The sequence below is a fragment of the Protomyctophum bolini genome (genome assembly GCF_963924005.1).
Source record: "Protomyctophum bolini genome assembly, chromosome: 14".
NCBI classification, from domain to species: Eukaryota; Metazoa; Chordata; class Actinopteri; order Myctophiformes; family Myctophidae; genus Protomyctophum; species Protomyctophum bolini.
Window position 1 is genome coordinate 31969329 of NC_137875.1, and position 17915 is coordinate 31987243.

The 17915-nt window shown below is 51.6% G+C and overlaps 1 protein-coding gene across 1 annotated transcript in view; it reads left to right on the forward strand.

The window, feature by feature from the left end:
• chrm3a (cholinergic receptor, muscarinic 3a) overlaps nucleotides 1-17915 on the forward strand; it is an 88286-nt gene that overhangs the window by 21906 nt on the left and 48465 nt on the right. The window contains exon 2 of the mRNA XM_080781825.1: nucleotides 9719-9834. The gene's annotated coding sequence lies outside the window, so the exon portion shown is untranslated. The remainder of the gene's footprint in view (nucleotides 1-9718; nucleotides 9835-17915) is intronic.

Below are 17915 nucleotides of genomic sequence, written 5' to 3' on the forward strand. Positions count from 1 at the left end.
GATTCCATGGACAAAATCATAAATATTGCAATCTGTTTGGTTGACAGCTATAGTATAATAACCACATGTCTTCTTTGTACAATCCTATATCACTTTTGTTTGAACTAAGAGCTCACGTGCACGACAGCTGCGCAGCTTCCATATCCACTAGATTCTATGGAAGAAATGGGGTCGGAATGTCCCATCACTGTGCGTTATAGGCGTGGCAGCGCATGAAGCCCATTGGAAATGAATGTGGTGTACCGGCTTGCCTTTCAGAAGCCTCGTCTGTCGGTAATGTGTGTGAGTCCGTCCTAGTTCAAGGTGAAATCCACAACTGAATTTAAGATGAACTTTGATATCCGGAGGCTTACTGTAACAATGAAGGCGGGATAGAGCAAAGTCTTAAAAGGACAACACGACAGCTGCAGTAAGCTCAGTTTGATGAACCTTTATGTTATCGTAAAATGCTTTGATTACTGGTGTCTGGAAAAAGGTACCATTTAAAAAAAAACACCATCAATGCCAGGTGTGGTTTAATTACATTTTGAAAGATCTATTTGCCTTCATCACAAAGAGCAGAATGAGACTGATGAACATGAAGAAAGAATTATTGGTGTCACACGCTACAGAAACCATTGCCTAACAATGGGGATTTGGTATGTCTAGTCCATACTGTATGTGGGCATATTTTCTGCATACTGACGTTGGGCATGGGGCCATGGGCATATCTCGCCGCTATTTACAATACATCTATTTGGGAACCGTTTCATGAAAGCAATTGTCTATGTATTACAGTTATCATAGCTGTGATAATGATGACAATATAATATAGCTTGCCATAAGTTAGATAGACCTCTAAATAGAAATTGCTTATGAAGTAAAGTCATTGCTTTAGTACTGAAGGCTACTGTGCTCCTCACATGTGGGAGCTCCGTTGTGTTTTGTGCAGCATTTTAGAGTCAAATCAGTTGAGAAATAAATGGAGTCAACGATGCGTTTTATTTTCATTTCCTCGCATGATTTCCACTTTGAGTGGTTTCACCTGTAGGCTGCTGCTTGTGTTGCCTGCTCTGCCTGATCTCCTTAATAGTCTTAGCTTTCATTGCTTTTCATCATTCAGCGCTGTCTAATTCACACCTCTGCTGAAACTGAACACCTCAAAGTACATCCAGTTGAGGCTTTCAACACTTGTCCAATCTGTCCAAACGTTCAATGTACAGTGCAGGATAAAAGCAAGGTTAATGTCATCAAAGCATTTTCACCACTGTGCTTTTCTTAACAGACACACAGTATCATGAATATGTGCACCTAAGGTCAGTCTACCATGGAAGCTAATGATTCAGAGACCATGTATGAGATTATTTATTCATATCTGCCCCCCTATTCCCCACAGTTCTCACATGGCACTAATGACTCATATTCAAATGTCTCATTATGTGATTTAAATTGGTATAGAATAGATCAATAGGTTTTCAAAGACCACAGAATATGACGTGGGTCGGTAGAAGTGGGGTGTGGGCTAGCCTCGGTCCCAGGCTTACTTACTCATCTGCGAAGAGAAAAGCCTGGTCACAACCTAAGGCAGAGACACTATCGGCCTTCCTGTCGGGCCGGAACATCCGTCAGAGCGGTACTTCCACCAAAATCCTGCAACGTCCGCCCAAAACACTTCTTCTTGCCCTGTGGACTGTAGCTGTGAATTGAGTCCATTTGATGCTGAAGACACGTGCAAATCGTGACAAAATGTGCTTTCAGGGTCAAGTTGTTTTCTTGAATTTGATCCCTCAGTTCTGAATTGTTTTCGGTGATTTAATCCTTTTTGGCATACAGTAGTCTCTTAAATTCCCCTGTTACCGTAAAAGGGTCTCATAATCTGCTTTAGAGTCTGTCCTGGGCTGATTAAGTCATCTATCACATTATACCCCTTCTATCTTTCTGCCTATTGGGGGGGGGGGGGCTCAAACACTGTAGCCTATAGAGATTTATATTAAGCCTTCAAAAAGATAAAATATATTCCACAGACCACAACTGTGTGTGCGTGCGTGCGCCGTTCATGTGCGTGCGAGATGTATAGTCTGTTGATGTGTCTGCATTTGTATATGGCTGCCTCCATGCAAGCATACTGCAACTTCTATGACTTAATACATTCTCTCACATAAAGTCAAGAGAGGGCATAGCTCTCTATTACAGCTCTCACTGTCATGTCTGTCTGCCAGCTTCTTCAGGAGTGCCGAGTGCATCATAAACCACTGATGTTCGTGCTCTGTTATGAAACGGATCATTTCCAATGGCAGCTTCATTCATAGCCAACGGCCATTGGCATAAAACGCATAAACATCAAATGAAATGCCACTGAAAGACACAGCGAGTTTGCACAGCCCAGACAAGCTTAACTTTATTGCACATTTTGCACTGCAGACAAACTAATCTATCAAAGGAAACTGAATTTGGGTGTGCAAGTCTGGCAATTCTTGGCTACTATAAATTCAAGATAATTATGCAGTCTATGGATATAGAGATAGAGTACCATATTCTGATGTCAAAAACCTCATGGAAGTTTTCTTTCTGATTCTTCAGTGAATCTTGGAATTTACTACTCTACTCTAACTCTACTTCCGGGTACCGCTACAGAATTAATATTTATTTTCTCCAAACATAGACCGTATCAAATATAAATAAATATCATAAACGATACAGAGCAACTTCCTTGATAAAGTCGCCGGACTACTTTAAAATAATCTTTGAAACGTAGTTCTTATATATATTATAATGTGATTTCAAAAATGTCTATGGGATTTTAAATGGGAAAAGCACTTCCGTGACTCAGGAAACGGTTTGACATCAGGACTTCGGTTCATTCGGTACTCTATGGGCATTTTGTTTAGGTCACCATGGCCTCAAAATGGGAAACGTTTCCTGCTGTCTTTCATTGTTTGAATCTGTCTTGAATCTGACTGTGACATTTATTGAAATGTAGCCACTTAAACCCTCTATTCTTAGTAAAACGGACCTGAGTTACTTACATTGTACAGTACATTGACCACTTTTTTCTGTCTAGACTACACCAAATCTCTTTGCCAAAAATCACTAATCTGCTATTTTTTGGTGAAAGTTCCCCCCAGAAAAGGCATGCTGGGGTTCAAGTGGTTAACAAATGGAAGAGTGAGAGGGAGAGACTGCTTTTGGCAAGTTCTCAGGGCCATATTTTTCTCTCACTCTGTAATCTCTCATCTCCTGGAGAATCTAATCAAGTTAAGAGTTGTTACAGAGCCGTTTCAGGTTCATGAAAGTATTAACTCTCTAAAGTTGTTGCATATAAAGTAAACGTGATGAAAGTCTCTGTTGTAGAGATAGAATATATTGCATAGCTCAAGTTGCACATTTCTCCTTAGAATTTGTGGATACAGACCTTAATTTTAGGTTGAATATTTAATTTAGATTAATCTACTATTTATTTTGTTTGTGTGCGTGCGTGCGCTCTTACAAATAGCCCACTTCACGTTTTGGCTTGAACCACAGGCTGTACAGTACAGTATACAATCAACATATTTTTACCAGCTGCAAAGCGGCTGGTTAGTTTCCCCATTGATTCCTTGCATCATGATGCAACTTGATCATGTTCTGTTAGTGCCAGAATACATTTTCTGCCAATTTCTTCAAAAAACACTTTTTGCTACTACTCACAGCACAGCACAGAGCATTTCCAACCTTCATCTCATTGTCCATCTACAATCCTTACCTTCATCTCATTGTGCATCTAGTCCAGTCCTTAACTTTTTTCTGCTCCTCTCTGTCCGTCCTTTACTTTTCACTGCAAGACTGGAGGTTTACAGTATTTCTGTGTTCTTCATCCAGCGGCCTGCATTACTTTGCTCATCCGACACAACGATAATGATAATGTTCATATTGGTGGACCAATTCTGCTTTTTTCTGACAGTTTGCTCTTGGTTAGGAAACCAATACAACAAGATTAATCATGAATGTGTTATACATGGTGGTTAGTATGCATAATACACGTAGGCCTACTGTAGGCACAAAGCTATCTGTTGGCTATGAGCATCACAGGCTAATTCAGTTCTGCCCCAGAACGTCTAATTTGTCGTCCGTGCTCCTTCGCCCTGCAGAGGACCATGAACATAATATTTCACTCCCCTTTGGATTAGCGGTATAGTTGTTTTGTTTATATCCAGTTATTACATTAGTCTTTCCATTTCTGTACAGTAATTGCTAGCATAAGTGCTCTAAATTTGACCTTTAAAATTGATTTCTGTGGTTATGTACCTAGCCTGACTCGCTCTCAGCAAGAACATCTTTACCGATTCGGTAGGGGCACCGTGGTAATGCGTGAACTGTTCTGTCAGGTTGTCTTGACTACAGAATGACATGGTAATGTTTGGACACAAGCAATGTGCCCAGTAGAGTAAATACAGTGATGAAATCAATTTGACAGGAGTCAGTTCTCACACCATGCCTTTTTTATTGCTGCCTTTCTAAACACAGGATAATCCTGTCTGCTTTCATAAGGCATTTGTTTTGTTTATGTGCTGCACAGTCTCTGACCTGTACATTTGTACATTTCACACCCATGTTTCTTTTATTTTTCATTACAATTACAATCAGATGTAACGAGCTGTAACCGGCTTTCATTCATCATCAGGTCTCTTGCTCGGCGGCAGAGGCGTCTCCATGCAAATCAGTTTCACCAATTTGGGTGGGTCCAGTGCTAGGGGCTCGGCTTCAGTCAGCGACAAGCCCAGTTGGTGTCAGTCCCTGGTGACGGCATCAATCCATCGGGTGCGGGGAGCTCCACGGGGGCGTTTCCAGGCAGCAGATTTTGGATCAAAGTCTTTTGGCATGGCCATACCAGCGCATCCGTCGCTGTGCTGCCAGTTGGGACGCAGGGGGCTGTTGGGTGCGTTCCCGCAGTGTGCTGTTTGAGACCCTAGCTGTCTTGGCATTTTATCCCCTCTATTGTTCGCAAAGCTCTATACTGTCAAAGCCATCAATTCTGGCAGCCAGGGTCTTATTGAGAGGCCAGGTTTCTGCTCCATAGAGAAGGATGGAGAGGACTGAGGTGTTGTAAATCCTTAGTTTGGTATAGATATGGAGTGGTGTCTCCACAGTGGCTTCCAGAGTGTTTTCATGGCGCTGGCTGCCAGGGCACGTCTCCGGTTTATTTAGGTTATTATGTTGCCTTATGTTGGCTTTCATTGCACCGCTTATCTAATTACCCAATTCATTATTTAGAAAGAGTTTTTACTTCTCTGTTTGCAGAGAAGAAGAAAAAAGGAATGTGTTGCCCTTTTTTGTACATTACTTGTTTGTTAAGAGCCAACTTGTGTTTTTAGAGAACTTGGTAATCTCCTTATCATAGACTGAAGCCTGCAGGGACATTTCTGACCTTTCAAATAAAGTTGTGTGTGTATGAGAATTGTGTCCCCTTTATCTTTCCAAGTGACTGACACCTCCACACTTCCCAACCCCTCAACAGACCAGAATACAGCCTCGAAAGAACAAAGTGATCGTGGTTCTGTGTATACTGTACAGTAAATGAACTTCTATGTTTCTACTTAGTCTCTAGTATGAACTATTTAGAAACTTGCTACTATATAGATGTTCTGTAGATAGGCCCTGTGTTTGTTAGTAAAAACATTATGACATGTATGTTTAGCAGCTATTGAGCACACGTCTGGCACCAGTTGTAACTTTATCTGCCATACAGCAGCTTTTGATACAGTTTATTTCAAACAAACATCCAGAACGTTTTTATTTGTCTTTTCTATGGTGGGAAATGGGCATGTAATGCATGCAATTACGTAGACTGAATAATATGGATTTGCTCTCCCAAAGGCGAGTTTAATATGCACTGGCTATACTGTACTATTGCACTTTGTGGTCTAACAAAAATGTTAATAAGGCTTAATCGGTAGCTGACAAAACACAGCCGTGGTGTATGTCCTGTGCATCTTAAGTAGCCAGGCTTATCAGAGTGAGCAGATGGAGAGAATCCAAGTGAGAGAATCACTCCTCTCAGTCTGGCTCCATCAATGTCATAACTACAGTACGAGGATGACCTTGGCCGAGTCTCAAACTTAGGTTTTAACATAACGTACATAGCGCACTCTGTCTCACACACGCACACGTGTGCCTGTGCATAAATGTGTCCCCCACATGCACGCACCTACACACACACACACACATTCCCCACTGCTCCTACACATTCCTGCTTGCATGCAGTACCTCACCTGGAGATATACAGTATAATACACTCCATGTTATTAATTCATCATAGGGCTGTGTGTGACACACTGAGGCCCTGCTCTGACTGCCAGCCAAATTCAGATTTGTGGTCCGTCTGAACCGGGTCTGAGAACCACTCATCAAGCAACCCAACACCCACATCAACCTGCAGGCACGTGCACACATAGACATCAAAGGGGGCTTGAGCAGCTGCCCTTTTACCCGTCTAAAAAAACTTGTCCTCGCCAATCCATGAATGTCCTGTGTGCATGCGTGTGTGTGTGTGTGTGTGTGTGTGTGTGGGGGGGGGGACACATTTATGCACAGGCACACGTGTGCGTGTGTGAGACAGAGTGCGCTATGTACGTTATGTTAAAACTACCGTAAAAGAAATGCAAATGCCTCCCTTTCCATGCCATACCCGAAGGCAGCATTTTGTTCAAACTCTCCTGAACTTGAATGCATCATTTTGCATTTAAATAATTTGTCCTCTGTGTAGATATCCATTCTTTATGCCACATCTTCAGTAGCTAAAGAGTGCAGAGTCACATAAAAAATAGGTTGAAGATCCGATATTTTTCCCAAAAGTGTCCTTTTAGGAAATTTCAGCCCCTGCCTCTCTAACATTCTCTGCACATCCCTGGTAAACCTGTATCCAGCCTTTGTAGCGTTTCCCGTGCTGTAGGATTTGGCGATATTGACAATATAATGTGGCATTATAAGGGCATTCGTTTCACTCGGCTAGTTCCAAACATTCCTTTTAGTGCTGGAAAATACATGAACACACATTTAAGTTGTATCACAATTCTACAGATCCCGGACCATAATATCTAGTCTCATATCACAATAATGATATTATTGTATTGATATTTCGCCCATAATTTGCTGCCTTGTCATAAGAACAAGATGTTACCCTGACCTCAAACCCATCAACACTTTAGATAGCACAGCCAGCTTCCACATACCGTATTTTTCCACTTTGTTTGATGATTCATTGGAGTTCAAATCGCTTTTTGATGATGTCACAACGGACCTAAATAAATCAAGCCAAGATTGTGCATTTCACACTTTTGACACTGAAAATGGTATCCCAGAACACATTGAACAAGTACATTTATATCGTTCTTTCTCTCGCTTGTCACAAAGGCCTGCACAAGAATAAACAGTCTGTGAAAGGTGAAATATGAGTGTTGTATTGGAATTGGCTAATATGCACTGAGCTATGAGTAGATTTACAATGAACTGGAGTTAGGTGAGATATGGGGGGTGGCTTTTAGAACAGAAGAGAATTCATGAGCAGCCATAAACAATTCCATGGGGGAGTTGCGAAGAAGGTGACGTACGTGCGTGCATGTGTGTGTGCGTGCCACTGCGTGCGTGTGCGTGCGTGCATGTATATGTGTGTTTATATGAGAGGAGAAAGACAACATTGATGTCTAAGGTGAATGAGGCCGTGGCAGCAATTTTATTAAATCAAGGTTGTTTGCTGCTGAATCATCTTTTCATGCTATTAAATCAGGTTGAAAAAGCAGCCAGAGCATACATACAGAGTTATTAACTGTGCTTTTGTCTTGGATGAATACGCTTAGGAATACATTTGAAAACTGTCTGATTAAAACAGAACGGGGAACAGGCAATGTTCTCTATTTTTTTTAATCACTAGTGCAATTAGAAAATTAGTATCTCAATATTTTTTTTACTTGGCATAGAGTAGTTATAGTACTTTGCGGTAAGAGCTCAGAACTTATGGTGATATACTGTAGTATAATTGCATGCCCCATATGTACTATGACTTCCACAATGCAGTATGCACCACACGTAGCCAGGTTATCAGCCGGAAGCTGTCCACTCAGAGAGTGGGCTGGATCCAGGCTACACCACACGTGGTCAAATGGGACATTGTTTATACATTTCTATAGGTGGTCGATTTCTGATTTCCATTTCACATTATAGCGGGGAACCAGCCCACGCATTCATTCACAGAATCACATTAAGGCTCTCATCAAGTTTAGGTACTGAATTTAAAAGCGGCTTTGGAACGTGGTAATTATCTTCTGTCGCAAGTCGTCCTCGTGGTTCACTAGAGAATGTTCCTGCTGCCTCAGCTGCTATGAACTGGCAGCGGACGGGCTAAGTGAGGTCAGCTCTGCAGTATGAAGCGCTGCATCTATTTACAATACATTAAATGAAAGAGGAGAACTGGAGAGTGATGAGAATGTGATTCATATGTACAGTATCTACGGTGGCGGTGGGCATAATGCGGTGAAAATGTCAGTGTTAATAAAAAAGATGTTGCTGCCACCACATGGACCACATGGACCCTTGGGCTGTGTGTCCACCAAAGAGCAGGCCGCGTGTCCACGTCCACCAAAGAATTTTTCTTTTCTTTTCCCGCGTGCTGAAAGCACAATTATGGCACTCTAATCCAGAGTTTAAAATATTTCAACTCTGGGTGACCACTGGACTGGTAACCAAAGAATCAGCGCTCATCACCTTGTCATGCCGCTGGCGTTTCCAGCAGAGTGTAAATATGCAGCGCTCCCAAAAACAATTCAAAACATCCACTGAACTCAGGCCTCGGTGGACATGCTGTCCTTACTGCTCCATTTGGTTCCATTTGTACAGTCTCGGAGTTAAATTCATATTTTACGTGTTCTGTGCAACCACCCTTCATCTACCCATCCACCCTGCCCTGCTCTCCGCCCTGTCATTTCTTGCCCTCACTTAATCACCCCAATCTCGCTAAACTTCCCTGCCTACGGAGGCTTAAAGGAAGGAAGGGGATTGCCTCTTTTTCAGCCTGGGCACTTAGCCATGTTGGCCGCAGATTATGTTTAATAGCAAGTTCATATTTTCGCATTTGTCTCTTAAGACTTGAAGACCATTTTAATGAGCTTTTCATAACTCTGACTTCCACCGCTTGCGGGTAGATCCTGTTACGTGGGGCAGGCAGCTCCACCAGGCCAAGGCTATATAAGGCATGAACACTTCCCGAGACATGAAGACATGCCATTCTTCCTTTTGACAGATGGTATCCAGCAGGGAATGGTTGCAGCTCCACTTGAGTAGATTCTTGATTAAAGCATATTGCATGGAAAAGGAGAGAAAACAAATACATACAGCATGGCATTAACAGGAGTTATGGTGGATGACTATGTTCTTGCAAACCATCTATCAGCAGTTTGCAGTATTTAATGGCACAGCAGCAACTCACATGGGGACTGTAAATGAATCGTGATCAGTGGGCTCTGATGATGCAGGGCCAGGCCTCTTTGCTGTTTGTTCCGTTTGCTAGGAGCATGCAAGACAAATCAATCATTAACTTTGTGTTTCATTAGAGTACTGTTCTTTTTGTATAATCCCTCAAAATATAGGTGTTACACTTGGACACACCGACCTAAAGTCTTTCTCTCTCCCTCTCTTTCCCTTTCCCTGTGACCTGTCTGTCTCTATCTCGGTCTCCCTGCATGCCCTTTGCTCCCTGTCTGCCTCACAGAAGCAAAGACCCGACGGGGGGAGGGTAACCATGCAGCGTCGTTGGACAGCCGAGACGCCACGAGACGATGCGCTGAAAGGTGACCTCCAGTCCATTCCACCTCCCCAAAACATTTGGTGAGTTCAGTCTTCCAGTCTAGAATGCCTTTCCTGCACAAGTGTCACCATAACCCCCGTACCCCTCCCTATCCCCGTCCCCCCCATCAAGGATCCCCAGAGAGTTCCTGAACCACTGGCTAGCATTCATTTCAAACCTTCTATAGGAGGTCTAAGTAGGCCGCGTTATCTGGTATCATTTTCTATGCCCCCGTAGACGAGAAGCAGTGCGCGGTGAAAATGTTAATTATTTTCTCGTTTACCTTTTCCCTGCCTTTGGTCATTCATTGACGTGCACCCTTCTAGAATAGCCTCCATAGCTAGGAAAGAAAATCTTTATTTCTTAATTAAGGGTGCATTTATTACAAAGCATGTTGCACACAGTCATTTTATAAGCTGTCACTGAGCAAACATATAAATCGGCATCGACCAGCGGTAGTTGCCAAGGTGTTGGATAAGTCTTTACAAAAACAAAACACATACAATACACACATCACTGAATAAGTGTGTGTGTGTGTGTGTGTGTGTGTGTGTGTGTGTGTGTGTGTGTGTGTGTGCGTGCATGCGTGCGCGTGTGTGCTTATGGCTGTAAAGAACACCGGTGGATATTTATCTGCGATCAAAGGCCTTAATAAGGATAGTTTATTATCTCTCCCTCACACACACACACACACACACACACACACACACACACACACACACACACACACACACACACACACACACACACACACACACACACACACACACACAGGGATTACGTGTGAATATTTGTGTGCATGTATGTCTGTAGTGCGTGTCTCTGCTCCATTTGCTCGGTGTGTTTCATTGTAGCACAGTTTGAAATCAATACTGTGTGATCCCATGGCCTGATGTGTGTGAGCTATTTGATACAGTGCATAACGGGCTGTTCAACATGACTCATGGGCAACATTGTTGAGTCAGTCAATACATGGTCTGGTGGTCATGTGTACATTTTCACTTCAATGTGGTGTTTTCATTTTGTTTTATTTTATTTTATTTCATGAAAAATGTTTTAATAGTTTCAGTTTCCACCTTGGTTGGTATTATAGACTAGGCATTCTTTTAACCACTTAAACCTATATACTTTGTTGTGTGACAAATAGTGGAAATAGTCTTCAAGTAGGTCTATTACTCTGTTCACCGAATGTTCCCCTATTCTTTGCTGAATGTTTTATTATGATATGCCCTAGAGTTTTCGTGGTTAATATTAATAAGCATCCATTTAAGGTCCTATAGTGCCACAGACATATTTTCCCCTTGATAATGATCTTGATATTACTGTTATACGTTATATCCCAAGTTCTTTCCAAAAGCAGTTAATTTAAGTGTTGTAAGATGAACGGCTCATTAAAAATACAAGATGTGACTGTCTGGGTGAGGGTCAGATTTCAGCTGTCACCAAATATGGTAAAGAGGGGAGGAGCCATGGTGGTGCAGGTATGTGTGACATCATAGAGAGAAAATGTAAGGAAATGGGGGAAAAAACAAAAAGACCAAGACTCACAGTTGGATTGTGATTTTTGTTCATCCATCTGTTTCTAAACAAACGTGTAGAGCAGTGTTTCTGGGTACAATGTTTATTCCGACCGCAGGTCCCATTTACTAATTCACTTAGTAAGAGACCACACCTTCGCTCAAGATTAACAGTTTATTGAAACAGAATGAGATGAATGCATGGAGTGGAGTGAGGAACCCAAGGTAGGGCGAGACTCAGGGTGGGGCGTAGTCTCTGGAGCTGACGGTCATCTTTGCTCTATACTCGGAATGAGCGGCTGGTCGTCTCTGCTCCGTCACTGCCCCCCCTGGATTCCTAGAGAATCGAGGCGGAAGGAGGAGGTTGGGGTGGAGGAGGATGGCGATTTTGAAGAATAGTGAAAATGGCCGATCTACAAGTGCAGTACTCACAACCCATGTTTGGTCTGTCGTGGAGCAGAACAAACAACTTGGTTGAGAGATCGCAGGTGTATTTATGCTGTGGTGATTGCGCCAGGGATTGGCTGGGTGATAATGAAAGGCAGGTGAGTTGATGAGGAGGGAGGAGTTGTTGATAATGAGGGAGGAGTGGTTCAGATGAGTTGATGAGGAGGGAGGAGTTGTTGATAATGAGGGAGGAGTGGTTGTGGTTAAGGTCAAGCGGAAGGAGGTCTCTTCTCCCGAAACTACGTTGTATAGTACAACTTCCCTTCACTTAGTAAGAGACCACACCTTCGCTCAAGATTAACAGTTTATTGAAACAGAATGAGATGAATGCATGGAGTGGAGTGAGGAACCCAAGGTAGGGCGAGACTCAGGGTGGGGCGTAGTCTCTGGAGCTGACGGTCATCTTTGCTCTATACTCGGAATGAGCGGCTGGTCGTCTCTGCTCCGTCACTGCCCCCAAAAGAGCTGGCCCACGGGTGTGAATGGCTGGGAGGTAGAGACCGAAGGTCTTGAAGCTAGGGCAACGTGTCGCATGATCCGCCCTGTCCTTAGACCCTCAATTGGGCGAGGAAAAACTCCCTCTAGGTTAGGTTGAGGAAAGAGGAAGAAACCTCGGGAAGGATCGCAAGAGAGGGGACCCCCTTCCGGGGCGGACAGGCTGAAGATGATGCGGCACGTTACGGTCGTCCTGGATGGGGATGGGCGATGTGGATGTTGCTACTGCTGTGATTGTGGTAGGTTTGGGATGACCATCGACCGGGGGTGCGGGATGATCTGAAGGGCTCGCGTGGTGTGGTAGGAATGACACCGATGCAGAACGAGTGCCCAGATTAGGAGTGATGTAGGAGTCAAGATTTGGCTGGGGTGGAGCCAGGAGTGGCGAAACCAGTCTCTGTGCGGAGATGGTCTTGAGTTGGGCTCATGTGGTGTGGTAGGAATGACACCAATGCAGGACGAGTGCCAGAGTAGGAGTGACGTAGGAGTCAAGATTTGACTGGGGTGGCGAAGCCAGTCTCTGTGAGGAGGTGGTCTTGACTCGGTTGCAGTGTTGAGGAACATCATGTGGGGATGTGGCGGAGGATGGATTCGGGTAGACTGGGGGGAGAGTTGTTCGGGAATGATGGATGAGTGCATCCGTTGATGGTTTGGTAGTAGTGGAACGAGTAGGATGGATGTGGGCAATGAGAAGAGTCTATCGGGGGGAGTATGATCTTGAGTTGGCCTAGAGAATTGGGATGCTTCTTTGTGTCGAATCGTGGCCCCAAAAAAGCATGGCGAAGACTATTGGGTAAGTCTCGCGGAGAACGTTTGATGTGCGGAGGGGGTCAAGGTGTTTTGAACTCATGGGCCCGGCGGTGCTGCATGTCATCGGGGATTGTTGTTGTGGTCCTGACGTGCTTGGCTTTGGACTGGGCCGGGAGTGTGTGGGAGGGAAGGGAGGGGGGAGGAAGTGGGCGAGGTGCGTCGCCGCGACCGCCGCCTGCAGGGCGTATTACGCGCCCGCCTGCGTGGCGCGTTGCCACACCTGCCAGCGTGCTTGGGGGGGGGGGGGGGGGGGTGGGAGGTTGGAAGAGGGCGAGGTGCGTCGCCGCGACCGCCGCCTGCGGGGCGTATTACGCGCCCGCCTGCGTGGCGCATTGCCACACCTGCCAGCGTGCTTGGGGGGGGGGGGGGGGGGTGGGAGGTTGGAAGAGGGCGAGGTGCGTCGCCGCGACCGCCGCCTGCGGGGCGTATTACGCGCCCGCCTGCGTGGCGCATTGCCACACCTGCCGGCGTGCTTGGGGGGGGGGGAGGTTGGAAGAGGGCGAGGTGCGTCGCCGCGACCGCCGCCTGCGGGGCGTATTACGCGCCCGCCTGCGTGGTGCATTGCTGCACCTGCCAGCGTGCTTGTGGGGGGAGGAGGAGGGAGGGAGGAGGGGGAGGAAGGGAAGCAGACGGTGCGTGCGCCGGCCGGCGTGTGTGTGAGGGAGGGGGGGGAAGGGGAAGTGGGCCGGGCTCGTGTCTGTTGCTGCAGCTGTAAAGCAGGAGGGGGCTGGTTGGCGGAGTCGTGGAACGTGTGGCCCGGGTGGGCGGGGCCGCGTCCGGACCGGAGTAGGCCAGCGAAGCAACGAGCAACGCCGTCTTCCGGTTGGTACGTTGGAAAGGAATACCTCACGCTTAGACTGGCGACTGTCCGATCTTCCACCGACAGGTGGAGCGTCCTAAACTGGGGGCGACGGGAGTAATGGAGCGAGGAGAGGCTGAGAACCGACTGGAGGATGGCTGCGTCTGGCTGCCTGACGATTGGCCGTTGCGGTCCGGATGAGCATGTGACGAGGCCTACTTGATCAGAACCGGAGATGGGTTTGGGTGATCCTGGGGGAATCGAGGAAGGGGCAGGTACGTTGTGCCAGAGGGGGGAGGCATGATGTGCCGAGTGGAGGGAGCGGCGCCATGATGTGCGGGAGGCGCACTGTGCCAGGTCGAGGGAGGGGGGGCACGGTGGGCCGATCCAGGGGGGGGCACGGTGGCCCGATCCAGGGAGGGGGGCACGCTGTGCCGATCCAGGGAGGGGGGCGGACTGTGCCGATCCAGGGGGGGGGCACGGTGTGCCGACCCATAGGGGGGGGGGCACGGTGTGCCGGGTCCAGGGAGGGGGGCACGGTGTGCCGACCCATAGGGGGGGGGGGCACGGTGTGCCGACCCAGGGGGGGGGGGGCACGGTGTGCCGACCCAGGGGGGGGGGCACGGTGTGCCGACCCAGGGGGGGGGGCACGGTGTGCCGACCCAGGGGGGGGGCACGCTGTGCCGATCGAGGGAGGGGGCACGCTGTGCCGCTCCAGGGAGGGGGCACGCTGTGCCGATCCAGGGAGGGAGGGGGGCACGGTGGGCCGATCCAGGTGGGGGCACGGTGGGCCGATCCAGGGAGGGGGCACGCTGTGCCGATCGAGGGAGGGGGCACGCTGTGCAGAGTCCAGGGACGGGGGCACGGTGTGCCGGGTCCAGGGAGGGGGGCACGCTGTGCCGATCCGGGGAGGGGGGCACGGTGTGCCGACCCAGGGGGGGGGCACGGTGTGCCGACCCAGGGGGGGGGGGGGCACGGTGTGCCGACCCAGGGGGGGGGGCACGGTGTGCCGACCCAGGGGGAGGCACGCTGTGCCGATCGAGGGAGGGGGCACGCTGTGCCGCTCCAGGGAGGGGGCACGCTGTGCCGATCCAGGGAGGGAGGGGGGCACGGTGGGCCGATCCAGGGAGGGGGCACGCTGTGCCGATCGAGGGAGGGGGCACGCTGTGCAGAGTCCAGGGACGGGGGCACGGTGTGCCGGGTCCAGGGAGGGGGGCACGCTGTGCCGACCCAGGGGGGGGGCACGGTGTGCCGACCCAGGGGGGGGGGGGGCACGGTGTGCCGACCCAGGGGGGGGGGCACGGTGTGCCGACCCAGGGGGGGGCACGCTGTGCCGATCGAGGGAGGGGGCACGCTGTGCCGCTCCAGGGAGGGGGCACGCTGTGCCGATCCGGGGAGGGAGGGGGGCACGGTGGGCCGATCCAGGTGGGGGCACGGTGGGCCGATCCAGGGAGGGGGCACGCTGTGCCGATCGAGGGAGGGGGCACGCTGTGCAGAGTCCAGGGACGGGGGCACGGTGTGCCGGGTCCAGGGAGGGGGGCACGCTGTGCCGATCCGGGGAGGGGGGCACGGTGTGCCGACCCAGGGAGGGAGGGGGGCACGGTGTGCCGATCCAGGGAGGGAGGGGGGCACGGTGTGCTGATCCAGGGAGGGAGGGGGGCACGGTGTGCTGATCCAGGGAGGGAGGGGGGCACAGTGTGCTGATCCAGGGAGGGAGGGGGGCACGGTGTGCTGATCCAGGGAGGGAGGGGGGCACGGTGTGCCGACCCATAGGGGGGGGGCACGGTGTGCCGACCCAGGGGGGGGGGCACGGTGTGCCGACCCAGGGGGGGGGCACGGTGTGCCGACCCAGGGGGGGGCACGCTGTGCTGATCCAGGGAGGGGGCACGCTGTGCCGATCCAGGGAGGGGGCACGCTGTGCCGATCGAGGGAGGGGGCACGCTGTGCAGAGTCCAGGGACGGGGGCACGGTGTGCCGGGTCCAGGGAGGGGGGCACGCTGTGCCGATCCGGGGAGGGGGGCACGGTGTGCCGACCCAGGGAGGGAGGGGGGCACGGTGTGCCGATCCAGGGAGGGAGGGGGGCACGGTGTGCTGATCCAGGGAGGGAGGGGGGCACGGTGTGCTGATCCAGGGAGGGAGGGGGGCACGGTGTGCTGATCCAGGGAGGGAGGGGGGCACGGTGTGCTGATCCAGGGAGGGAGGGGGGCACGGTGTGCCGACCCATAGGGGGGGGGCACGGTGTGCCGACCCAGGGGGGGGCACGCTGTGCTGATCGAGGGAGGGGGCACGCTGTGCCGCTCCAGGGAGGGGGCACGCTGTGCCGATCCAGGGAGGGAGGGGGGCACGGTGGGCCGATCCAGGTGGGGGCACGGTGGGCCGATCCAGGGAGGGGGCACGCTGTGCCGATCGAGGGAGGGGGCACGCTGTGCAGAGTCCAGGGACGGGGGCACGGTGTGCCGGGTCCAGGGAGGGGGGCACGCTGTGCCGATCCGGGGAGGGGGGCACGGTGTGCCGACCCAGGGGGGGGGGCACGGTGTGCCGACCCAGGGGGGGGGGCACGGTGTGCCGACCCAGGGGGGGGCACGCTGTGCCGATCGAGGGAGGGGGCACGCTGTGCCGCTCCAGGGAGGGGGCACGCTGTGCCGATCCAGGGAGGGAGGGGGGCACGGTGGGCCGATCCAGGTGGGGGCACGGTGGGCCGATCCAGGGGGGGGGCACGCTGTGCCGATCGAGGGAGGGGGCACGCTGTGCAGAGTCCAGGGACGGGGGCACGGTGTGCCGGGTCCAGGGAGGGGGGCACGCTGTGCCGATCCGGGGAGGGGGGCACGGTGTGCCGAACCAGGGAGGGAGGGGGGCACGGTGTGCCGATCCAGGGAGGGAGGGGGGCACGGTGTGCTGATCCAGGGAGGGAGGGGGGCACGGTGTGCTGATCCAGGGAGGGAGGGGGGCACGGTGTGCTGATCCAGGGAGGGAGGGGGGCACGGTGTGCCGATCCAGGGAGGGAGGGGGGCACGGTGTGCTGATCCAGGGAGGGAGGGGGGCACGGTGTGCTGATCCAGGGAGGGGGGCACGGTGTGCCGATCCAGGGAGGGAGGGGGGCACGGTGTGCCGATCCAGGGAGGGAGGGGGGCACGGTGTGCTGATCCAGGGAGGGAGGGGGGCACGGTGTGCCGATCCAGGAAGGGGGGCACAGTGTGCCGATCCAGGGAGGGGGGCACGCTTTGATGATCAAGGGAGGGGGGCGCACTGTGCCGGTCTACTGGGGGGGACGGCGTGCACGTGGAGGTGATTTTGGGGGGGGGGGGGGGGGGGCGAGCAGTGGAGAACCTGGCGCCGTGGGGGCTCCAGGTCGGCGGGAGGGGGGGGGGGGAAGGAGGCGGGCTCCAGGTCGGCGGGCCTGGCGCTGGGTGGGCTCCAGGTGAGGGAGTGGTGAGCGGTAGCGAGCCTGTCCGCGGCGACGAGCCTGGCGCTGGGTGGGCTCCAGATCGGCGGGCCTGGCGCTGGGTGGGCTCCAGGTCGGCGGGCCTGGCGCTGGGTGGGCTCCAGGTCGGCGGGCCTGGCGCTGGGTGGGCTCCAGGTCGGCGGGCCTGGCGCTGAGTGGGCTCGGGATGGACGGGAGGAGGAGGGAGGGGCGAGCGGTGGCGAGCCTGGCGCCGGGTGGGCTCTGGGTGGGAGAGTGGCGAGCCTGACAACGGGAGGGGCTTGCCTGGGCAGGTGGGGGGGAGGGGGGGGGGGGGTGGCGGTCTCTGTGAGCCTGGCAGGCAGGGGGAGGAGACGGGGAGGTGAGGGGCGTACGCCCGCTTGGCAACGCTGATGGGGAAGCGGATGGGGAGCGTTTGCGGGCTGGTTGTCGAGAGAGACCACGGCGGGGGGGCTGGGGGGGGGAAGGGGAGATGGCGTGGTCCTGGGATGCGCGGCGTCGGACTTGAGGGGGAGAGGAAGGAGGCACTTGCTGACCTCTTGGTGCTGCTGAGAAGCAGGAGGAGGCTGGTGGGCAGAGTTGGAGGGAGGCGTGGCCAGGGTGGGCGGGGCGGCACCCACCAGCATGCTCGTT